The sequence below is a fragment of the Pongo abelii genome, chromosome 10 (genome assembly GCF_028885655.2).
Source record: "Pongo abelii isolate AG06213 chromosome 10, NHGRI_mPonAbe1-v2.0_pri, whole genome shotgun sequence".
In the NCBI taxonomy this organism is placed as follows: domain Eukaryota; kingdom Metazoa; phylum Chordata; class Mammalia; order Primates; family Hominidae; genus Pongo; species Pongo abelii.
Genome location: NC_071995.2, coordinates 119,695,211 through 119,721,451, shown reverse-complemented (window position 1 = coordinate 119,721,451; position 26,241 = coordinate 119,695,211). Strand labels below are relative to the sequence as shown.

Below are 26,241 nucleotides of genomic sequence, written 5' to 3'. Positions count from 1 at the left end.
AATCTCTTGAACCCAAGAGGTGGAGGTTGCAGTAAGCCGAGAATGCACCATTGCACTCCAGCCTGGGCGACAAGAGTGAAAATCCGTCTTAAAAAATATATATAATATGTATATATTATATGAAATATATATTCATATATAATATGTATATATTATATGAAATATATATTCATATATAATATGTATATATTATATGAAATATATATTCATATATAATATGTATATATTATATGAAATATATATTCATATATAATATGTATATAATATATGAAATATATATTCATATATAATATGTATATAATATATGAAATATATATTCATATATATGTATATATTATATGAAATATATATTCATATATATAATATGTATGTATATATACATATTATATGAAATATATATTTCATATATAATATGTATGTATATATTATATGAAATATATATTTCATATATAATATGTATGTATATATTATATGAAATGTATATTTCATATATATAATATGTATATATAAATATATATGAATATATAAATATAATAAAGATATATATCTTTAATAGAAAATGTCAAATTGGCATGTAAATATGTACGATGACAAACTGGGAGTTTCCTAAATTATTTGTCTGAGCCCATTATCTGGAGCTTCAGCTATGCACTTTGCATAACAGAGAGCACACTTTTGTCAGAACAGGAGTGTACAAGCAGTAATGTGAGGAGCGCAGGCCTGCAGGTTCAAACTCACGTGGGTATCGCAGAGTATTTTTAACCTTCAGTGAAACACAATGACATCTGTTAGATATCATACAAACTAATAGCTTAAGGTAGTTCACAATTCAGCATTAAATCACTAAATTCCTTTTGATGGTGCCATATCTTTGCAAAGCTGGGATTTTGGCCATTGCTGTGAAATAAAAGCAGTACTGTTTGAAAATCAGTGTGAAACGGGCCAGGTATGGTGGCTCACGCCTATAATCCCAGCACTTTGGGAGGCTGAGGCGGGCAGGTCGCTTGAGCCCAGGAGTTCAAGTCCAGCCTAGGCAACGTGGCGAAACCCTGTCTCTACAAAAAATGCAAAAATTAGCCAGGTGTGGTAGCACTCACCTGTAGTCCCAGCTACTCAGGAGGATGAGCTGGGAGTATCACCTGAGCCGGGGAGGTCAAGGCTCCAGTCAGTCGTGTTTGCGCCACTGCACTCCTGCCTGGGTGACAGAGTGAAACCCTGTCTCAAAAAAAAACAAAAAAGAATGTGAAACAGGAAACGAGAGTGGCAGTGTCCCATCTGATTCTAAGATTTGAGAAGTGATGGAGTGCCCAGAAGCTCCTGAGCTGTTAGGACACAAATACTGCTTCGACTGAACAGCATTTCTTTTGGCATCAGGTATGCCGCAAAAAAAATGACTGAGATTTTAAGGGAGCCATGACCTGAGAACATTTGAGGAATCTCTGATGTGGGCTACTTTTTTTGGTAGATTGCAGTTTGGACTATGAGTATGATTTAAAAAAAAAGCTGTATAAGAAAATGAGAGGCCAAAGGCCAGCGATTTACAGGCAGCCCGGTGGAGAAGTGGTGTATGCTGCTGCTACATGGTCTCTAGGGCCATGTGCTCTAGTTTGAGTTCTAGTTTTTTGACTATATCACTGTGGCTAAGCAATGAAGTTTCTAGACCCGCGTTCTCATTCATTAGGAATGATAACACCTTGTAAGTATCTAAATGAGATACTGTAGGTAAGTGTACTTCATAGAATTTTAAATCTGGTAATTGTGTGGTAGGCTGAATAATGACCCCTAAAAGATGTCCGTGTCCTAATCTCTAGAATTCTAGAACCTATGATTATAGGAAAGGAGACTTTGTAGATGTATCAAATTAAGAATTTTGAGATGAGGAGATTATCCTGGATTATCTGGATATATAATCCTCCTGGATTATCTAGCCCCATATAATCACACAGGTCCTTGGAAGAGGTGAGCACACCAGAGTGAGTGGTAGCAGATTTGACGATGGAAACAAGAGGTTGTAGTGATCGATGAAGGGAATGTAAGCCAAGGAATGCAGATGGTCCTCTAGAAGATGAAAAAGGCAAGGACACATTCTTTCCTCAGAGCCCTCACAGGGAACCAGCCCTATAAAACCGATTTCAGATTCATGACCTCCGCAACTATGAGAATAAGCTTGTGTAAAGTCAGTATTTGTGGTAATTTCTACAGCAGCAGTAGGAAACTAATATAGGATGTTACTCATATTTAAAAAGGGAAAGTGTTTGAGAAACCCTAACATCCACTGTCAAAAAACTAACATTCTTTCATTCTTTTTCGTAGTATGAAATCCAGAATAGCAGCATTTGGCTTTTGTTTTTGTTTTTTTTAAAGGCTGGTCTCACTATGTTGTCCAGGCTGGTCTTGAACTCTTGGGCTCAAGCAATCCTCCCACCTCAGCCTCCCAAGTAGCTGTGCATTCATTTGGCCTTTTAGACTTCCTTACAATGCGGCATAAACTTCTATGGTGTAGACATGTTGAGAAGATTTCCTTTGGCCTTAACAGATGGGTCTAGAGACTTTGAGTAAGTATTTAGATTTGAAAGGGGCAGCAGAGAGGACTCATAAACCTCTGGAACATCTAAGATGTGTGTCTCTGGAAAGCCTAATTTTATGGGAAGGGTTTTTGGAACTGAGTTCTCTTGGCAGCCCCTAGAGTTACCTTTTACCAACCATCCATTATATTTCTAAATCTAGCTGGTCCAACAAGTTGCTTTAGAACAGTTTCTCCAAGCCTAATGTGTTTTATATTTGCACTCCAGAGGGTAGTATTTCAGAGCCTCTCAGGTGCAAACTTGGGGTTTTCCATTGCCGGGTGACTCAGCTGAGGAAAGCTTCTGACCAGTGACTGCCTGTTTGTATCTACATACTCTGTTAGGAATGGTTATTTTTACTGAGTCCTTGTCAACATCCTGTCAATCCCAGATTTTCCAGTAGAAATACTTCACACTAGAATTATGTCTTTATAAAGCAGCAGCTGTCACAAAGAAGTGGTAAGGCCTGAGGACATGAGAATTGTAGGGAGAGGGTATGTGTGAGAAGATCCAGAACCTGTAACCCAGAGTGGTTTTCAGGAGTCTCAGATAAATAGGATTTTCCTGGTCCCAAAAGGTAAAGACTACATGCATTGTGCACTAGTCAAGCTTCCTCATAGCTAACTAGCATGCCTGATAGAAGCTAGAAATTTTCTTGGACATATTTTCAGATGCCATGTGCAAAAATCACTTTGTACAGAGTATATATTGATGTTTTTTAGAGCTATTTGGATTTTCTAAGTAAAATTCAAAGGAAATCTTCTCAACATGTCTACATTTTACCTGTATTTGCTATATATTGGTAACCTTAAGCCATTGCTAGTGTGGGCAGAGCATCCTATTTCACTTGCCTCTGTGGTGGCTCATTAATCTATTCGTATCTACTTAAACAATAGACTACCTTCAGAGATTGTGTTGCCAGTTGGCTACAACTTTGTAGAAGTTGGTATCGATTACCCGAAATTATTTTTTATCTTTAGAGTACTGATTCAGATGCTTGTTAGAGTTGAGCCCATCTCGAGTAACTTTGTTAGAGGGAAAGAGAGTATCAGGTAAAGTTTAGGTTTAGTTTTACTATTTATTATTATTGTTTTCTTTTGTTTTTCGTTTTCTTCCTCTGGTTTTAGAGAGAGGATCTCTGTTGCTCAGTCTGGAATGCAGGGGCGTTGACTATAGCTCACTGCAGCCTTAAATTCCTGGGCTCACGCAGCCCTCCCATCTCAGCCTCCTGGAGCATGTCTAAGAATGTAGACATGTGCCACCATGCCCAGCTAATTTTTAAATTTTTTGTAGAGATGGATATTTACATAGTAATCAAGTTTGTATTACATCCTGGGTCTTGAAAGATGGCCAAAAAAAAAAAAAACCAAAATTGAATGTTACACAAATCACCTGTAGCTTGCTCACTGATCATTAGTGTTATTACACTAAAGTGATAAAAAGTAATTTATGCACAAAATTTTAAGGCATTTTTTCCCTTACTGTTTTCTTACACATTAGATATAATGAGTTATGGTAAAAGAGCAGTAATTTAAAGCACCTTTGAGAAATCTAACCTTTCCCTTTGTAACCTTTTGGATTTAATTGTGATTTTTGAGAAATGGAACAATTAGTAGTTATGAAAATTGTCAATATGGCTTATGTTAAATATATAGATTAATTTATAAGTCGATGGAAAATATGCAGATGACTAAAATAATACAGCAATTCTAAAATAATACTTGTTTGTCAGACTAGCACTTTCTGGGGTGTGGGGGGGCAAGTAAGTTAGTTAAAGCAAACCCTTGCCATTGTGTTAATGATACCACTATTCTCAGTCACTAGATTGGACAAGAAATAGCAGTTTTGGTATTCTCCCCTGCTTGGGCTCCCTGCCAGGTTCAAGCACTTTAACTTGAGGGCTTAGTTCTGTGATTGTGAGAATAACTCTAGACCCATGGTGTCCCTGTAGTCCTCAGTGCGATCTTACAGCTGCGGTTTGGCCTTTCTTGACTCCTTGAGATATATCCCGATCCTGGTACATTAGAAAGTGGCTGTTGGAGAACAACACTGCAAGTACAACTTTGCTTATAGTGCAAACTAGAGCAACCTTGAGATTCTGTCAGGGCAGTGCTAGTGAATTTCCTCTCCCTTTAATAGATTCGGCTGCTGAGTTCATCAGAAGCTGGTAAGTAGTGCAGGTCAGAATCTGCTCTTACTTGTGCACATGCACCACCACCACCTTATCTCACACCAGTGTGATGAACAAAACTAGATTTTGTTTTAAGTTTTATGTAATGCCTTACTTCCCTTTTTCTGTCACCAGACATTCAGCCACTTATAAAAATCACTCTCTCCCCAAACTTGTGATTATCTCCTTTATCTCGGTAGTTAAAATGAGCACAGTTCAGATTCAATGTGGCATTTTGAAAGCCAGGGGACAGACCCAGGGTGATTATGGTACTCAGGTACAGGAGAACAGAAAGACAGTTCTCTGGTGTGGAATATTAATTATAAATATTAGCTCTCTTTTTACTAGATTCAAAGGCAGTTCAGTGGTTACTTTAAACCAAGGCCAGGTGTGGTGGCTCACACCTGTAATCCTAGCACTTTTGGAAGCCAAGGTGGGAGGATCACTTGAGCTCAGGAGTTTCAAACTGTCTGGGCAACAGAATGAGACCCGCCTCTACTTAAAAAAATAAAAAATAAGGCCAGACGTGGTGACTCACGCCTGTAATCCCAGCACTTCGGGAGGCCAAGGCAGGCAGATCGCTTTGAGCTCAGGAGTTCTAGACCAGCCTGGGCAACATAGTGAAACATTGTCTCTACAAAAGATACAAAAATTAGCCAGGTGTGGTGGCACACACCTGTGGTCCCAGCTCCTTGGGAGGCTGAGGCTGGAGAATTGCTTGAACCCAGGAGGCAGAGGTTGCAGTAAGCCAAGATCACACCACTGCACTCCAGCCTGGGTGACAGAGTGAGACCCTGTCTTAATGAATAAATAAATAAATAAATAAATAAATAAATAAATAAAACCTGAATTCATATTTCCACTATCCCCAAAGAGACGCTAAATTCTTCTCTTTTTTTCCCTCTCTAATTAGTGTTGAAATTGATGTTACATCTCCTTTCTTCTGGTTTATTTTGTTTGAATTTATTTTTCTCTTTTCGTTATGTTTGGTTTTATGCATAATGAAGTTTGAGGCTATTGGTGCAGGTATTCAGTAACATAGAACTTCATTTATCTGGGTTTATAAGTCAGAATCCTATTTTACTTCTCCCTGAGCCTGAGGGGAAATCTTAGAAAAGTCTGTTGAGATTTAGTTATAATAAACATACTACTTAATTACTGCACAAGCTTAACCACAGAGTTTGCTGGCACAATATAAACACGCAGTTGAGGGCCTGAAAGAAACCTCCGCGCTGCCACCCACATGAACTCTGTTGGGCGTTTTCTTCCTGCCCTCTATCTGGCAAACAAAAATACGGAATCTGTCCCAAGAATGTCCGTGAAACCAGTTCAGAAACTTTATAAATGGCCCAACTAAATGCCCAAAACATGACCACTTCTATTCCATTTTGCCAGCTTGCCACAAGCCATTTTTTTATTTTAAAAAAGTGATTTTTCTTGAGAGCTTTGTTATTCTTAAAAAATTTTATCTAATTTGTTGCAAGTTTTTAAAACTCCAATTTTGAGACTTCTCTTTCCACTGTTAGATAGCATACACTAAGTAAGCAGATCAACCGTAGCTTACCGTTTTACTCTCCATAGCTTTTATAGAATAAAACATGCTCAGGCTTTAAAATTCTAAGGTAACTATTTTAAATGGAAATACTAGCAGCTATGCAAGTAAACCAGACACTGTCGATTATTTTGTCAATTTAAAACTATAAGATTCCCTTGCTTTTAATATAATTGAAAATCTATTTAAAGAGCCCAGCATATATCTTTGATAAAATTGCCATGCTAAACAAATATGTCATTACTGCGCATGTGTTTGAAATGAATTTATGAAGTTAGAAAATTATTTTATCGATACGCTTGGAATGTCCCTACTTTTCAGTTATTCAGTCACTTAAAATATTTACTGAGCTCTTGTTATGTATGTGCCAGGCACTGTTCTAACAGTGAATGAAGCATCAAGGCCCTTGCTCTCACAGAGCTAACCCTAAGGAAAATATCAATAATGACAGGACTGTGAGACCAGCCTGGCCAACATAGTGAAATCCCATCCCTACTAAAAATACAAAAATTAGCTGGGCATGGTGGCATGCACCTGTGGTCCCAGCTACCTGGGGGCTAAGGCATAAGAATCGCTTGAACCCAGGAGGTGGAGGCTTGCAGTGAGCAAGATTGCGCCACCACACTCTAGCCCGGGCGTCGGAGCAAGACTGTGCCTCAAAAAAAAATATAGATAGATAGATAGATAATGGATTCTAAGCAATTAAAATAGTAATTGGGGTGGCTCTGAAATTAGGTAGGCAGAAAATGCCTGTCTGAGAAGGTGACATTTAAGTTGCTGTCTGAAGAACAAGAAAGAGCCAGCCCTGGTGGGAGCAAAACCAGTACCTGGCTCGGAGCAGCAGCCACTGAGGTACCCCTCCCAGCATCCTTCCACCTGTCCACAAGCGTGGGGAACATAGCGTCTTTGCCAACCTCTTCAAGGGCCTTTTTGACAGAAAAGAAATGTGCATCCTCATGGTGGGCCTGGATGCTGCAGGGAAGACCACAGTCCAGTACAAGCTTAAGCTGGGGGAGATGGTGACCACCATTCCCACCATAGGCTTCAACGTGGAAACCATGGAGTACAAGAATATTCGCTTCACTGTGTGGGGCGTGGGCGGCCCGGACAAGATCCGGCCTCTGTGGTGCCACTACTTCCAGAACACACAGGCCTGATTTTCGTAGTGGACAGCACTGACAGAGGGCGTATGATTGAGGACTGTGAGGAGTTCATGAGGATGCTGGCCGAGGACGAGCTCTGGGATGCTGTCCTCCTGGGGTTTGCCAACAAGCAGGACCTCTGCAACGCCGTGAATGCAGCAGGGACCACAGACAAGCTGGGGCTGCACTCCCTTTGCCACACGAACTGGTACATTCAGGCCACCTGTGCCACCAGTGGCGATGGGCTATATCAAGGACTGGGCTGGCTGTCTAGTCCGCTCCGGAACCAGAAGTGAATGCGACACCCCTCCCTCTCACTCCTCTCGTCCTCTGCTTTACTCTCGTGGCAAACACGTGGCTCCGGTGTGAGTGCAGAAGCTGCCTCCATGGTTCGGTCACCGTGTGCATCACGCTGTGCTGTAAATGTGGCACATGCAGCCTGCAGCCAGGCTTTTTATTCAATGTAAATAGTTTCTGTTTCCAATTAGACAGTTTCTGTTACTCCTGTGCAATATTAGTCAGCTTTTTTTTTTTTTTTTTTAATTGTAAAAAGAAAAGTCAACTCACTGTTCGGTGCTGAGGGGGGATGTAGGCCCGTGGGCCCTTGGCCTCTGGGAGTCGCTGTGTTGTGAGAGCTGGGCACGCCCTTGGCTTTAGAACTCTGTTGAGATCCATTTTGGTGGTTGGTTTTTGTCTTTTGCTTTAAAAAAAAAAAAAAAAAAAAACCCAGCCATAAAAAGATCATAGGAAGCACATTCTAAGCAGAGGGAATAGTCCTAAAGTGGGAATGAGTTGGGTATTAAAAAGCAGAAAGAAGACCAGCGAAACTGACACAGTGTTTGTATTGAGAAGTCAAAGGGCACTCAGCCATGTGTGTGGGGTGTGGGGGTCGGGCAGTCGGGAAAGAAGGGGTGTGGGGGTCGGGCAGTTGGGAAAGAAGGGTAAGATTAAGATCAGATAGGTAGACAGGAGCTTGGGTTTTATCAGCATGATGGGAGGCTATTAGAGGATTTTAAACAGGCACGGTAATGCACTTCACGCATAAAGAATTGGTTGTGTGTGTGTTGAGCGAAGGAGAATGGGAGTAAGACTAGTTAGGAGACTATTGCAGTAGTGTAGTTGGTAGTAACTTGAATTAGGGTGCTAATAACAGAGAAAGAGAAGTGGAAGGGTTTGGGCTATGTTTTGGAGGTATGGTTCATTTACTTGTGCTGTAGATTTTGCCATTAATGCTAGGGTGGGTGGTGCCTTTACTGAAACAGTGAAAACTGGGGGGAAAGCAGGTTTTTGAGAAAAATCAAGAGTTCTATTTTGTCGATTTTAAGTTTAAGATACCTATTAGCCAATTGGAGATATCAAATTTGCAATCAAATATATGACTGGCATTCCAGGAAGAAGCCAGGGCTACAGGTGTAGGTTTATGATTAAGCAGCAGAGAACAAATGTTTTGTTTTGTTTTGTGTTATTTTAGTTTAGTTTAGTTTAATTTATTTTATTTTATTTTATTTTATATTTTTGGGAGGAATCTCGCTTCGTTGCCCAGACTTGAGTGCAGTGGCGCAACCCTGGCTTGCTGCAACCTCCGCCTCTTGGGTTCAAGCAATTCTTCTGCTTCAGCCTCCCAGGTAGCTGGGGTTATAGGTGCGCACCACCATGCTTGGCTAATTTTTGTATGTTTGGTAGAGACAGGACAGGGTTTCACCATGTTGGCTAGGCTGGTCTCAAACTCCTGACCTCAAGTGATCCACCCACCTCAGCCACCCAAAGTGCTGGAATTACAGGCATGAGCCACCCCGCCTGGCCTGAGAACAAATGTTTTGAAACTGTTGAACTTTCTAAGATCACTAGGGAAATTGTGTACACTGGGAAGAGGAGGACACCTAGTGCCCTGGGAACTCTAGGAGAAAGGATCTGGCAGATGTGACTGAGCAGGAACAGCTAGTGAGGTGGGAGGAAACCAGTAGTTGGTGGTGTCGGAGAAACCAAAAGCTGAAAATTTCAAGAAGGAGGGACTGTCAGATGCTACGGAGAGGTTAAGTTGAATAACAGCAGGAATATTGGCTTTGAGGGTCACTCATAATCTTGATAAGCACATTCTCAGTAGAGTAGATATGAATGGGTCAAGGAGAGAAGTGAAGGAGACGGTGATTATAGGCAAGTCTTAAATCACAAAAGATTGTATCAAGAATAGATGTAACAGGTAATTGTGTTTTCTAAGACAGAATGGGGATAGCAAACATGTACTTTTTTTTTTTTTTTTTTTTTTTTGACAGAGTTTCGCTCTTCTCATCCAGGCTGGAGTGCAGTGGTGCAATCTCAGCTCACTGCAACCTCTGCCTCTTGGGTTCAAGCGATTCTCCTGCCTCAGCCTCCTGAGTAGCTGGGACTAAAGGTGCCCGCCACCACGCCCTGCTAATTTTTTGTATTTTTAGTAGAGATGGGGTTTCACCATGTTAGCCAGGATGGTCTCGATCTCCTGACCTCGTGATCTGCCCGCCTTGGCCTCCCAAAGTGCTGGGATTACAGGCATGAGCCACCACGCCCAGCCAAACATGTACTTTTTATCTAATGTGAATCTATAGAAATGTCACTCTATGTTATAACTTGTGTATGTATACCTCCTACCCGTGAACCCAGACATGTAGTGGAACTGTGATCCATTCACTGTGAACACTGTCGAATGAAGCATAGGCACAGAGGTCCTCTTGTAGCTGCACTCCTGGGGATATGCTAAGTAACTGAGTCTACTAGTTTGGGGCTGTAATTTAATATATTTGAACCTAGAAATAGTGCAGAATGCATAGTTGAAGTTGTTTTCTATGTGTAGTGCCTCCTCCAGTTTCTAAGTCACTGATCAGCAGGTCCTTCTGCATTTTAAAAATGGCGTTTTTTTCTATTAACCATGAATGTTAAGGCCTCTGTTTTCAATACTGTGTGCTGTGGTCTGAATGTGTCCCCTCCCTCCACCCACCCAATTCGTATGTTGAAACCTAATCTCCAGTGTGGTGGTGTTAAGAGATGGGGGCCTTTTGGTAAGTGATTAAGTGATGAGGGCACATCCCTCGTTAATGGGATTAGTGCCCTTATGAAAGAGGCCTAAAAGTTCTTGTTAGCCCATTCCACCACGTGAGGACCCACCGAGAAGCTGCCATCAATGAAGCAGCGTGAGTCCTCACCAGACACAGAATCTACTGGCACCTGCATCTTGGACTTCCCTGTCTCTAGAGCTGGAAGAAACACATTTCTGTTGTTTATAATTACCCAGTCTAAGGTATTTTCTTATAGCAGCCCAAATGGACTAATTTTTCCTTTTCTACTATTATTGAAAAATAATTTCTTCAGGACCATTTTTTTGGGGAACATATTATAACCTATGAGTAAACTCATCTCCATTATCTGTAGCCTCTTAGTGTATAGTGTAATGTTCTGCCGTTATCTTAGGTCGAGGAACAAGTTTCTAATAATTGTTTGTAGATGTCTTTAACTTTGTGGTGCTCGTTGCTATTATTACTTTTATGAATCAAGTACACCTTCACGGGATGTTTATAACTGTGTTCCCTCTTCTTATCTACCTAAAAAATGCCAACTTTCTATGTGTGATTCTGGGCCACAATTTCAGATTTTGAGCCCTTCTTGCCGTCACAATTTTAAACCATTTATTTTCTATCTGGAATACTGTACACAGTATGTATTGGTGATCTAAAAAAATTCAGCCTGCAGATCCTCAAATTTACTATTCCAGATATCAAGAAATATTGGGGCATGATGGACGTTTTAGATATAATAGTTTAGTGTCGAATTTTGCCTTAAATGCCTAATAGTACAGGTGCACACTTAAATATACAAGCCAGTAATCCTGTGACTCGGGCTATTGATTAGTGGTAAAAGCAGAAAGCTATGTTATATTGATGCTTATTTTGCTTTGAAGAAAGAAGTAATTGCTAGCTTGTCAGATTTTGAGCCTCTCTGACCAAAGGAAACCCAGTTGCCACTCTGTGTTTGACCTTTCACTTTCCAAACTCAGAAACTGAATAGATTTGGATAACAAGGGATACTTGTTTTTGTAACATTGGGCTAATTGTATAAAGCACAGACTGGGACTTGCCCAATTAATACATTTTGTTTCATATTCCAGAACTTCTGACTTACACAGTCAAGTAATTTAACGTAATTCAGATGAATGAACAAACAGAGGCAATTTCTCTTTCCACCCTTTTACAAAAAATAATTATAGTTTGGCCTTTTGTTTCTCATACTCCCATAACATGAAGGTTCCAGGACTCTGTAATGAGAAACTGAGTTGGGACGGGGAGACATCCAGATGTTTTGTGCATATATGTATATAAAACTATTTTTTTAACTTAAAAGTACACTAGCAAAGAAAACTGAAGAATAATAAAGATTTTAATAGTTCAAAGTATTGTATATCTCATTGTTTCTTTTTTTTTTTTTTTTGAGATGGAGTTTCGTTCTCGTTGCCCAGGCTGGAGTTCAGTGCCATGACCATGGCTCACCGCAGTCTCCGCCTCCCGGGTTCAAGCGATTCTCCTGCCTCAGCCTCCGGAGTAGCTGGGATTACAGGCATGCACCACCACACCTGGCTAATTTTGTATTTTTAATAGAGACGGGGTTTCTCCATGTTGGTCAGGCTGGTCTCGAACTCCTGACCTCAGGTGATCCACCTGTCTCAGCTTCCCAAAGTGCTGGTATTATAGGCATGAGCCACTGCGCCTGGCCTGTTTCTTTTTTTAGTAAGTTTTTCATGGACCGTAAAATTCATCCCTTCATAATATAGAATTCTATGGTTATTTATTAATGAATGAATGAATGAATGAATGAAATGGAGTCTCACTCTTTTGCCCAATCTGGAGGGCAGTGGCACAATCTTGGCTCACTGCAACCCCCTGGGTTGAAGCGATGTTTTTATTTTTATTTCATTTTTTCAGACCGGGTCTCACTCTGTTGCCCAGACTGGGGTGTAGTGGCACAATCTCGCCTCACTGCAACCTCCGCCTCCCAGGCTCAAGCCATCCTTCTGCCTCAGCCCCCCAAGTAGCTTGGGTCTACAGGTGCGCACCACCACACCCAGCTATTTTTGTATTTTTTGTAGAGATGGGGTTTTTCCATATTGCCCAGGCTGGTCTTGAACTCCTGAGCTCAAGCGATCCACCTGCCTCAGGCTCCCAAAGTGCTGCCACCGCGTCTGGCCACAATTCTGGTTTTTAGTTGTGCAATCATCATCACTAATTTTTATCCCCGTCAAAGAGAAACCCGTACACATGAACATTCATTTTCCGTTCCCCTTTTTTCCCACCCCAGCCCTAAGTAACTATTAATCTCCTTGCCTATTCTGGACATTTCATATAAATAGAATCATCCAATATATATGGCCTTTTGTGTCTGACTTCTTTCACTTAGCTTTCATGTTTTTAGGGTTCATCCATGTCAAGCAAGTATTAGTATTTTACTGTTTTTTTTTTTTTTTTTTGAGACAGAGTCTCACTCTGTCGCTCAGGCTGGAGTACAGTGGTGTGATCTCAGCTCACTGCAACCTTCAACCCCCCCAGTTCAAGCAGTTCTCCTGCTTCAGCCTTCCAAGTAGCTGGGATTACAGGCGCTGCGACCAAGCCCGGATAATTTTTGTATTTTTAGTAGAGACGGGGTTCCACCATCTTGGCCAGGCTGGTCTTGAACTCCTGACCTCGTGATCCACCCGCCTCGGCCTCCCAAAGTGTCTGGTTTACAGGCATGAGCCACCACGCTAGGCCAAATTTTACTCCTTTTTATGGCCCAAAATATTCCATTGCACGGATATAGCACAATTTGTTTATTTCTCGGTGGACATCTGGGTTATTTCTGCCTTTGAGTTGTCATGAGTACTGCTGCTTTGAACATTTGTGTTCATTTTTTTTGTATATATGTGCGTGTGTTTTCAGTTCTCTTGACTGTATACCTAGGAGTGGGATTGTTGGGTCATATAGTAATTCTGTGTTTAACAATTTGAGGAGCTGAACTGTTTTCCGAAGTGACTGCACTGTTTTACAGTCTGTATCTTATTGTTTCTTAATGTAGTTGTTGACTAGTCCAGTGAAAAAATGTGTTGTCACATGTACATACATACTGAAAAAATCATTTAGCTGCAGAGTTAGGAATTTTAGTATGCTACTTCCCACCTTTGGTTATTTAAAGAAAAAGACTTAAATTTAAGATGAGTTCAGGAAAGCTCATGAGGTTTTTTGAGTCTGACTACTCTCTTGGAATGGTAACTATTATAGATACCAATAGGTACCTTGGCAATACCTCTAATTCTGACTTCACATAGGGTCCTTGATTACTCTAAAAATTTTATCTGTTGAATGTTTGGATGCAAATAACAGAACAGAGAGTCCAAATGGCTTAAGTGATAAAGAAGTTTTTCCAATAGAGTAACTGAAAAATCCAGGTAAATCTGGCTTCAGCCAAGACTTGATCCTCCACACTGACTAGGACAGCGTTCCCAGGAGGCTTAAATGGAAGTCCCCGAATCACATCTTCTTGGCCCTGATTGATCTGCCTTGGCTGTGTGCTTGTTTTTGGTCGCAGTTTGGGATAAGCTGGAGCTGGGAGTGAGTACAGTCCAAATCAGGGTTCTCCTAGGAGAGGAAGGAAGAAAGTATGCTGGAGAACTATCCAACAAGGGTCTACTACAGAGTCACACCTCTCCTGTAGAGCTGATAAGGAAAAAATAAATACGCATTCATTGCACTTGAGCCTGTATCTGATAACCTACCGAATTCAGATAGTCCATCTTTCAGGAGACCAATTCTTTTTCTAGCCTTTCGTAAGGATCCTTTATATGTCTACGTCCTTTTATTCTTCCTTGTTTTGATAAAGTATTTTATAGCTTTGTTTAAGACAGTTCCTTTGTTTTAAGTAGTAAGTGTGGGCTGTGTTTATAATCACTGTGTCTGAGTTTTATTTATTTTTATTTTTATTTTATTTTTTGAGACGAAGTCTTGCTCAGTCACCCAGTCTGGAGTGCAGTGATGTGATCTTGGCTCACTGCAACCTCTGCCTCCTGGGTTCAAGTGACTCTCCTGCCTCAGCCTCCCAGTAACTGGGATTACAGGCGCCCACCAACACACCTGGATAGTAGAGACTATACCATTTTGATATTGTCAGAATTTAGGCACTAGTCATGTGTGTGTGTGTATATGTAACAGCTGCAGGAAAGGTTGGAAATGTATTATTTTAAAAATCAGGATTATTTTACCAAAAAAGAGGGAGAGAATAAATGTTGGAAGGAAGTTTGCAGTCTCTGCCATGTTGTAGTTTTTGATTTTTCCTTTTTAGGTCGGTATTTTTAATTGCCTAGTAAATTGTGGTAGTTGAAGTTATCTATTGACTTACGGGAATTGCATTCCCTTCTGATAATAAATGGAAGGTTGTTGTATGATGTAAAGAGTAAGTACAAATACAGTGCTAAAAAGCATTATAGAAAATTAAAAAATCTTTAATGCCTTCAAATGCAGCTAAATACCAATTTGGATTCAGGAAGAACTATCATGTATTTCAGCTAATTGAAGACTATTGATTTAACATTATTTTTGTACCACCAATAAAAAAATGCTGCCAGTTATAAAATGCGCTCCAATTTCAGAGTTGTTAAAATGTGAGGAAAGTACCTCTTTGACAATATTAACCTTTATCATATCTGCCTTTTGTCTCTTCACATTTCTCTCTAGCCAGTTGAAGGGACAATTATTGCTTGTGATTGAGAACTGTTTGGTCAAATGCAGATAAACTAGGCAAAAATAAAACCATATTAATAATATAGCTAGTACTTATTAACATCAGATATACAGCCAGTTAGTCTTATAAATCTGAGCTAACAAGTTACATTAAAATATTACTGCCCTGTATCAGTTATCTATTATCTATTGCTGTAAAACAGACTACTGCAAAACCTAGTAGCTTAATGTCACCATTTTGAAATTTTTATTGACATAATTATAGATTCACATGCAGTTATTTAAAAAAAAAAAACAATGCAGAGAGATCTCATGTGCTCTTTACCTGGTTTCTCCCAATGGGCAGCATTTTGTAAAACTCTTAACAACACAACCAGGATATTGGCATTGATACAACCCATTTATCTTATTCAGATACCCCTGGTTACTTGCGCTCGTATATGCACGTGTGCACACACACGTGTGCATATTAAGGCGTGTACAGTTTTAACACCTGCCTGTGTTTCTGTATGCACCACCACAGTCAAGATAGTGAATGGAACTAACACTGAAAGTATCCCTTGGGTTGCCCTTTTGTAAGCGTATCCCGCACCTTCCTGGTGCTAACCCTCCATTCTCACTCCGGTCCCTAGCCCCTGGCAGCCACTAATCTGTTTACCATTTTAAAGTTTTGTCCTTCCAGAAATGTTACATTTGCTCATGATTCTTCGGATCTGCATTTGGGCAGGGCTCAGTTGGGATGGTTTGTGTCTGTCCCGTGTGGTGTCTGCCAGACTCTACCAGCACTGAAGGATTCAGGATGGTCTCATTCACATGCTTAGAGCCTTGGTACTGGCTTTTGGTTGATGTGTCTAAGTGCTCCTCCCCACAACCTCTCTCACGTAGTTGTCTTCTGCTGGGCTTCTTTCTCTGTGTGGCCTCTTTCCAACAGGAGAGCCTGGACTTCCTTGCATGCCAGCTTCAGGTGCCAAGAAAGCAAAAGTGGAGCCTGCTAGATCTCTTTTCAATGTAGGCCTAAAACTGGCACAGCTTGCTTTCTGTAGCAGTCTTTTGGTTGGAGAAAGTTGCAAGGATAGCCCAGATTCAAGGGGAGGGGAAATAGACTCCCCTTCTTGGTGGGAAGAGTAGCAGATGTATGCAGAGATGAGAGGCATTCTTGGTGGCCAGCTTTACAGACAATGTGGTGCACACTCCAAAGTTACAGAAATGATGGCACATGGATCTGCTTGGATTTGTTGTAAATGCTACCTTACTTCAATTTTGAAATGTGAATTCATTTGAATTCCATAAAAAGTACAAAGGAGAATGTGATATGGTTACATAGTTTTCTGTTGCTAATGCCCATTTCAGATAGAACAGTTCTGTTGCAAGGGAAGTTGCCAGAATTTAAGTTACCAACCAAATCTAAGGATTCTCAAGGGGCCTGTGGTATTTGCAGAACAAGTGGTTGCTTGAAGTGTCTGTTAAGATGTTAGGAATGGTTCACCTCTCTCTCATTTTCCCAGGCTAGCTGTTTCTTGTGATCCTAAAATAGCAGGGTCTTGTATATGTAGTGCCAGAATTCTGTAATACTGACTTGGAGAGACCACACAGATTTCTGTCTTTACGTTAAGCTTTTTACATCAAGGTGTAAGGATACTGTTTTTCAAGATACTATCAACATAGAAGAGATCTTTTAAGAGGGAGAAGAGTTTTTCAATCAAGGAAATGAAACCAGTAAAACATTTTCTCAAGATTTTTCTGACTATAAAATGTTAAACTTCCTTCATTTTGTCGTAAGAGTGACAGCAACAGTGGGTCAGAGGACAGATCTTAGACTTCATTGTCAGAATTCTTGATCATCTGTAACTGTATGTATAACATCTATGACTAACGAATAAGCTTGCCTAGATTTCTTGAAGGAGAGATAACGAAAGAACTATTGTTTAGCAAGGGCTACATGCTTAGAGAATATTTCATAAATCATGAGGATGGTTAAGGGTAGGTGTGGTTTCAAAAATAAAATGAATTTTTCACTCTGAGTTTAGAATGATATGTTATTTGGCTAAGAGCTTTCTTCTGCCTTCCCTTCTGAGTGATAACTGATTTTACAGACATTTAGTATGCACTGTCGATCTGTGGAGCATATTGTTAGACATCATTAAAAGGAAGTTGGAACAGGGTCCCTGTTTTCCAGGAGACTGTGGTCTGACAGGACAAATAAGATGTATGCAGAGAGGTAATATAATACCAAGGTGATTAACATCGAAGAGTTTCAAAATGAGGCAAGAATGTTACAACAAACTAAGCTGCCTGAACCTCATTTTTCACCCCATAAAATAGATTTGTACTGTTTTTCTTCCATCTCTAAAGTATTAATAGTTCAGAAATGTATGTTTCAGTTATTAGTTGGAGGGTTAGTTTTTATAAGATGTATCAGATTCCATGTGACGATTTGAAAGATTAATTATTGTATAGTTTTGGCATATTTTACCTACTATGTGCACACAGTTGTGAACACTTGTTTTATTATTGTTAATGAAAAGAGTACAGAAAGGGAAACAAAAGGTTATTTTTAGCTCTGGTTAAACTAGAGTAGTATAGGACCTTCATTTACTGGTTTTCATACTAATGGTGAAAATAGCACAGCTGATCTCTGTTCACTATGAAAGAAAAGGAGAATGAGTGTAAGATTGCAGAAGGAGTATGGCGACAGGGGAGAGGAAATGCCTTCATTTGTTTTAGCAAAGATTTCTAACATCTCCTTGGTTGGCAACATCCATGGTTCTCCTCTGCTTCCCACCTCCCGAATATGAAGGTATTTACGGGGAAGCTGTTCATGGCCTGTCTCTCTTCTGGGCAGTCTCTCAAAGGGTACTTCAGAGGGCAGAGTCCCCACCAACCACCCCTACTTACAGCCCACTCCAACCCCTGTTAGAGACAACCAAAAAGACTTCATGGACCTCTGATCACATTTCACCACTCCATTGCCCACTTGTTAACCAGGGGCATAGTTGGCTTGGAACTGGTTAGCACATGATTGTGTTGAAGGGTCAGGCAGCTACAAGGAGTAAAAATGAACTGAAAGATTCTCATTCTATCTCGATTGTTATAAACTGAAGACTTAAAATTCCATCTGTGGTGGTTTCCTTTTTTCTGTATTCAGCAGATGTGGTTAACATAAAACTGGTTCTAACTGTGAACTCGTTGGCTAGGAAGAACTTACAGGCCAAATACTATAATTTCAAGACATAATATTTCTCTCACAAGGTTGCTTCATAAGGATTAAAGTAGAGCACATGTGAAAATGTGTCACCCTGTATGCATGCTTATTCTCAAAGGTCAGTACTGCGCAGACTCACAGTCAGCTTCATGTGTATATGTCAAGATGAGATCTCAGTTTTCAGCTGTAGCCCCACATTTACAGCCCACTTCAGTTATATAAATTAAAAATGGATCTCACCACTTAAATATTCCTGTGTCACTTGAAACTTAACACACACACACACACACACACTTTAAAACTCAACAACTCTCCTTTTTTCTCCCTACTTGTATGCATCTGTTTTTCCTCCTTTCTTTCTCTTTTTCCTTTTTTTTTCTTTTTCTTTTTTTTTTTTTTTTTGAAGAGATGGAGTCTCACTATGTTGCCCAGGCTGGTCTCCAACTCCTGGCCTCAAGTGATCCTCCCACTTCAGCTTCCCAGAGGGCTGCAATTATAGGCATGAGCCACTGCGCCTGGCTTGTTTCATGTTTTTATTAACCTACTACCATCTTCTCATTTACCCAGCTTCATTCCTACATGTCTCTTGCTCCTCATACTAAGTCATTCCCAAATGCTCTCCATCCTATTTGTTAAAATGTTTCTGGTATCTGCCTTGATTCAGACATTCTTCCTAGAATATTATATTAGTTTCCTATCGAGGCTGTCTCCTTTTTAAGGCCTGCCACAGTCACATTTAACCTCTTTGGCCAACCCTGTTTTCCTCTATTCCCTTTCTGGTACCCATGCTCCAAGAAAGCTCTAAGTACTTAACACATGCCCCACACTTCTTTGTCATTATGCCATCATTCTTATTGTACCCTTTGCTTTTGAATCTTATTCTCCCTAATGGATCTCACATTTTCAGATCCTACTTATTCTTCAAGAATAATTCTAATTTTACCTCTTCAGAAGGGGCTAATTTGACCTTCTCTGATGGAAGCAATCTCTTCTTCCTCTGAACTCCTATAGCGCTTATGTTCCTTTATTGAAATTTAGATTTCTTTGTAGTGCATTTAAAGTTATTTTATGCACATCTTATTACTTAGATTGTAATCTTGACTCAGAAGCAGTGAGTTATCACCAGATCCCCATAGTGCTGATGTGGTACCTAAAATAGTCTCTTATACTTTGGAAGTGTTCAGTAAAACATTTGTCTAACACACTGGCTGTTTTTAAAGAGTCTTCCTGTGCAACTCAAATCTCTAATATTAAACTACAGTATGGAAACAGGCCTCCTATATGGTATAGTGAGCTTTGGACCTGCTGTGAGGGCAACCTTGGGTTTCTTCCTTGGATATAAGGATTTCCAAGTAAAATAAAAAGAATTTCACTTTCTCCAAATAGCTATTTTTTTTTTTTTTTTTTTGAGACGTAGTTTCGTTCTTGTTCCCCAGGCTGGAGTGCAGTGGCGTGATCTCAGCTCACTGCAACCTCCGGGTTCAAGCGATTCTCCTGCCTCAGCCTCCCAAGTAGCTGGGATTACAGGCATGCGCCACTACATCTGGCTAATTTTTTGTATTTTTAGTGGAGATGGGGTTTCTTCATGTTGGTCAGGCTTGTCTTGAACTCCCGACCTTAGGTGATCCGCCCACCTTGGCCTCCCAAAGTGCTGGGATTACAGGTGTGAGCCACTGTGCCCAGCCCCAAATAGCTCATTTTCTTTAAGAGGTGGCACACCTGTATTTTTCTTTCTCTTTTTTAATATTAGAGTCAGAAAATAATAATATAAGGCAAAACCAATCTCATAATTCTTGGGGGATTAATTAAATGTCATACTCTGTGGTACATGGTCTAAATGTTACTTCTTGCTTATCTCTAAGGTGTCCTGTTTTTATGAGTAATAATAATGAAAATTTTGTCACGGGGTTATTTTGAGTATTAAATGAGCTGATTTAGTTAAAGCACTTATTTAGCACAGTACCCCACACATAGGAAAAGCTCAATAAAACTAAGCAGATACAATTGCTGTTATGAATTTACAGTTTGAGATTTCAGATTGGTGATAAAGAGGCAAGAGCTGCAGCTGGTTTTTTATGTTTTGAACTGTGCTGAGTAGTTTCTTAGGAATTAGATTAGCCCTGAAATGTTATGTCAGCTGAGAATTTTGGTTTCTAGGTGACAGTATTGCAGTAGGAACAGGACTGGCTCTCCCTTTAGAACAAAAGGCTTTCAGTGGGAATTCGCAGTGGCTTTTTTGGTGGTAATGGGGTGAGGGGGTGGCAGTTATCAGATTCTTTCTCTCAACTCCCAGATTAAAATGACAGTGTAAAGGAGAAAATGGAGAGCCTCTGCAAAAAGGATAAGGAACTACAGAACTACAGGGGAACAGATGGCTTAAAGAGATGGGAGAAGAGAAGCAATTCATGTTTTGTTTTTATTAAGCACACACCTATTAGTGGAAATGATAAACTCCACAGTAGGAAGGGAAAGCTGTATCAGAGATACAAGTGGCTGAGACATGAATTCCCAAGGTATCCTAACCCCTGCTTCACATAAACAGTGGCATAAACAGTGAGCATGCAAAGTGAAATATAGAAATAGAATTTTGGAGAAATTTATTTTAGAAGAGTTTGAATGGGACCTGATTATGAAGAGTGAACATTTTTACCTTTTGTAAAAGGAAACATGCTTAATTTCGGGTGAGTGCTGGAGGACCCATTGTATTAGGGTTCTCCAGAGAAACAGAACCAACAGGGTATATACGATGTGTATGTAAGAAGAGATTTATATAGGAATTGGCTGGGGCAGAGATGGAGGCTGTGAAGCACCACCATCTGCAAGCTAAAGAACCAGGAAAGCCAGTGGTGAAACTGAGTCTAAGTCCAAAGGCCTGAGAGCCAGGAGAGCCAATGGTGTAACTCCTGATCTGAGTCTGAAAGTCCAGGAATCAAGAGTGGGAATGTCTAAGGACAGAAGATGAATGTTTCACCTCAAGGAGAGAGAGAGTGAATTTGCCCTTCCTCCACCTTTTTGTTCTGTTCAGACCCTTGGTGGATTGGATGATGCCCTCCCACACTGGAGAGGATCATCTGCTGAACTCAGTTCCCACTTCAGTCCTGATCCCCTCCAGAAACACTCTCACACACAGAAATAGGCAGTAAACAGAAATAATGTATAACCATGTAGCTGGGCATCCCTTAGCTCAGTCAAACTGATACATAAAATTAACCATCACATCCATCAAGCTACAGTAAGCAGAACTAAATGATGGCTGGGCTTCCTTCTAGGGTCACAACAAAGTCGGCCTGATAGGACTTCTAACTGAAATGAAGGAATGCAGTGATCTTTACCCAAAATGAAACAACAAAACCAAACTATGAGATAAGTAATGGGATTATCTCTGTTTTATACCAGACTGGAAGCTTAGGACTGAATTCTTCATCACCCTTGCCCTCCCCAACATATGCATGTACACATTCTCTCTCTCTCTCTCCCCCACCCCCCGCTCCACCTCTCCCCTTCCTCTCCCCCTCCCCCGCCCCTTCCTCTCCCCTTCCTCTCCTCCTCCCCCTCCCCTGCCCCCTCCCTGCCCCCTCCCCTCCCCCTCCCTCTCCCTCCTTCCCCCTCCCTCCTTCCCCCCTTCCCCCTCCCTCCTTCCCCCCTCCACTCCCCCCTCTCCTCCCCTCTCCTCTCCCTTCCCCTCCCCTCCCCTCTCCCTTCCCCTCCCCTCCCCTCTCCCTTCCCCTCCCCTCCCCTCCCCTCCCCTCTCCTCTCCTCTCCTCTCCCTTATTCCATCTGTAGTCCTCTCATTTCAGCTGATGGTGTTTCATTCTCCCAGTTGCTTGGTAGTAGTCATCTTTGGCTTCTTTTTCACTCATGCTCTGTGTTCAATCTATCAGGAAATCCTGTAGATACATCTTCCAAATAATATATCTAAGACCAGATAACTTCTCACAGCTACCATGAGTTTCAGCGCAGTACCAGCCACCATCTTAACTGTCTTTTGACTGGGATACTAAAGTCAGATTTTTAAAGGTGTAGTTTGTGAACAGTGAAATTTACTTTTCTTTTTTTTTTTTTGAGATGGAGTTTTGCTCTTGTCACCCAGCCTGGAGTGCAGTGGTGCGATCTCAGCTCACTGCAACCTCCATCTCGCGCATTCAAGCGATTCTCCTGCCTCAGCCTCCCAAGAAGCTGAGATTACAGATGCCTGCCACCACAGCTGGCTCATTTTTATATTTTTAGTAGAAACAGGGTTTTACCATGGTGGCCAGGCTGGCTCAAACTCCCGACCACAGGTGATCCGCCCACCTCGGCCTCCCAAAGTACTGGGATTGCAGACGTGAGCCACCACACCCAGCCTCAGTTCTTTATTTGATATGTATTTTGCAGAATTTTCTCCTGGTCTATGTCTTGTGTTTTCATTTTCTTGACCAGTGTCTTTCAAAGAGCAGTTTTGTTTTGTTTTTTCTTTTTTGAGACAGAGTCTCCCTCTGTCACCCAGGCTGGAGTACAGTGGTGCAATCTCAGCTCACTGCAACCCCTGCCTCCTAGGTCCAAGCGATTCCCCTGCCTCAGCCTCCAGAGTAGCTGGGACTGCAGGTATATGCCACCATGCCGGGCTAATTTTTGTATTTTTAGTAGAGACAGGGTTTCACCACGTCTGCCAGGCTGGTCTCAAACTCCTGACCTTAAGTGATCCGCCTGCCGTGGCCTCCCAAAGTGCTGGGATTACAGGCGTGAGCTACCCTACCCAGCCAAAGAGCAGTGTTTATTTTGATAAGGTCTGACCTATCAAATTTTCTTTTATGATCTGTTTTGTGTTTTAAGAAATTTTTAACCTAACCCAATGTCACAAAGATTTTTCTGTTTTCTTCTAGAAGCTTTATGGATTTCAGTTTCACATTTAAGCTTATGATCTGTTTTTGCATACCGTGTGAGGCTTTTTGTTTGTTTTGCATATTTACATCCAGTTGTTCAAACACTATTTGTTGAAAAGACTGTTCCTAGTCTGGTCCCAATAACTCATGCCTCTAATCCCACAACTTTGGAAGGCTTGAGGCAGGAGGATCACTTGAGCCCAGGAGCTCAAGACCAGCCTGGGCAACATAGGGAGACCCCCATCTGTACAAAAAATAAAAATAAAAAACTCAGCCGGAAGTGGTAGCACACACCTGTAGTCCCAGCAACTCGGGAGGCTGAGGCAGAGGATCTCTTGAGCCCAGGAGTTCGAAGCTGTAGTGAGCTGTGATCACACCACTGCAGCCCAGCCTAGGCAACAGAGCAAGACTCCATCTCTAACACAAAAAAGACTTCCTTTCCTCTTGGCACTTTTGTTAGAAATTCATTGGTTATAAATTTGTGAATTTCTGGAATCTGTGTTCCATTGAACAGTATGTGTATTCCTCACCAATTAACACTATAAATACTGTAGTTTTATAGGAAGTGTTTAAATCAGTTAATGTGAATCCTCCAACTTTTTTTCCCCAAAATTGTTTTAGCTATTCTACTTCCTTTGCTTTCATACAAATTTTGGAACTAGCCAATTGATTTCTGCAGAAAGGAATTTTGTAGTTTTCAGTCTCATTGATTTCTGCTCTGTATTACTTCCTTCCTTCTGTTTGCTTTGAGTTTAATTTGCTCTTTTTTTTCTAGTTTTTTTTTTTAAGGCAAAAACTTAGATCATTGATTTTTGAACCTTTTTTTTATTTTCCAGTATGATCACTTAATGCTGTAGATTTGCCTCTATAAACATTGCTTTAGCTGCCTTCCACATATTTTGATATGTTTTGTTTTCATCCTCATTCAGTTCAAGATATTTTCTAATTTTCCATATGATCTCTTATTTGACCCATGGGTTATTTAGAAGTGTATTTAATTTCCACATATTTGGGGATTTTCACAGATTTTCCTTTGGGTGATTTCTAATTTAAACTGTAGTTGGAGAGCATATTTTGTATAATATCAGTCCTTTTAAATTATTTGAGACTTAGGCCAGACGTGGTGGCTCATGCCTATAATCCCAACACTTTGGGAGGCTGAGGCGGGCAGATCACTTGAGGTCAGGAGTTGGAAACCAGCCTGGCCAACATGGCAAAACCCCATCTCTACTAAAAATACAAAAATTAGCTAGGTGTGGTGGTGTACACCTGTAGTCCCAGCTCCTCGGGAGGCTGAGGCAGGAGAATCACTTGAACCCGGGAGGCGGAGGATGCAGTGAGCCAAGATGGCACCACTGCACTCCAGCCTGGGCAACAGAGTGAGACTTGTCTCAAAAAAAAAAAAAAAAAAAAAAATTATTTGGGACTTGTTTTTATGGGCCAGTCTGGAAAATGGTCCATGTATGGTGTTTACCATTAGCTCTTGGAGGTTGCGTTTTGATTCATGATACAACTTAATGATCCCAGCTGAGGCTGGAGGGGCACAAGCCAGGTTGAGCTAGGGAGTGTTGTAAAATGGTTTAAAGCATGACCTCTGGATCTAGAACCAAGCTGCCTGGGTGGGAATGCTAGTTGTTCTTCCTTGAAGCTGTGCAGCTGTTTGACCTTGGACAAATTAGTTCATCTCTCTGCTTCAGTATCCTCATCTCTAGAGCTGATAGTGGAAGTATGTTCCTCAGGGAGATGTTGAAAAGATGAAATGAGGAAAATGTAAACAGCTTGTACAATGTCTAGCAACGCAGTAAGAGCCCCCAAAGTATTAGCTATTATTATTATTATTGTTCCTGTTATTATAGCAGCAGTTATATTTCTTGGTCTCATAGGCCTTTCAAATAAGTTTTGTCTGGCTTCTTGGGTAGTTTTTAAAGAATTACTTCCCTGTTAAGGGTATTTCTCATGTTTATTATATAAAGAAGTTCAGATAATTTTTGTTTGGGTGTTTGTGGCCCCCCTATATAGAGGAAAACATAGTTTGGAAAAATCTTTAAAACCCACACTTTCGAAATACTGTGATTTAAACTCTAACCAAGAATTTGACTCCTGTTAAGTCAAGTTTCCGCTGAAAACATTCTCAGGGTTGGTAGAAATCAGCAACTGGAGAACAGAGTCCAGCACGCTTTATAGCTACCAAATAAAAATAACCTCTTCCAGTATATGACTTTTAAATTTTGACACTCATTTTATGAATGTCTCAATTTTGTCAGGATTAATTAGAAAATTCATAAATAAAATCACCCAGGGCATCTCATTGTTATTGGTTTCAAACAGTAAATTGTATTGGTGTTTTCTCCCCTCCTGGAGTCCTGGACAGCAGGACTCCAGGTATAAACTTAGGTGAAAACTCCAAGACATTGTTTAATGTGAATCTTTTTAGAGAAGCTAAAGATCAAAGACCTTAGTCATTGATCCTTTGTATATACTTCTGAAAAACAAGGGTATTAAATATTCTTGTTATTTCTAAGGCCAGAGACAGCTGAGTGTCTGCTTTATGGATCGATTTTGCAGAGACTCTTATCACTTACTAGGCTGTGTAACACTGAACAGGTTTCCCCTGGCGCTGTTTGGTGGTGCTGTTTGGGCTTGCTGTTACGTAAGCTTTAGGCCAGGTGGAGGTGATCCGTGTCAAGGGTTCTGCCTTAAGTTGTGACCTCTAACTGTCTCTGCTACACACATGAGTGCCTAAATTGGGATTTTGGTGCCCAGGCAGGTATCCAGCACTGTTAGAGGGCAAGGCAGGTAGGTCTAGGTTTGAGTTTGTCATAACCCATGGAAATTTTGACTCTTGCCCTGCTTTCTTTTTTTTTTTCTTTCTTTCTTTCTTCTTTCTTGTTTTTTTTTTTTTTTTTTTTGGAGACAGTTTCACTCTTGTTGCCCAGGCTGGAGTGCAATGGTGCGATCTCAGCTCACCGCCACCTCTGCCTCCCAGGTTCAAGCGATTCTCCTTCCTCAGTCTCTTGAA

The 26,241-nt window shown here is 40.8% G+C and overlaps 1 protein-coding gene and 1 pseudogene across 2 annotated transcripts in view; both read left to right on the top strand.

The window, feature by feature from the left end:
- The window catches only part of SPPL3 (signal peptide peptidase like 3), a 139,752-nt gene that overhangs the window by 50,935 nt on the left and 62,576 nt on the right, over window positions 1-26,241 (top strand). The window lies entirely within an intron of this gene.
- On the top strand, window positions 5,561-20,984 carry LOC129049355 (ADP-ribosylation factor 1-like; annotated as a pseudogene).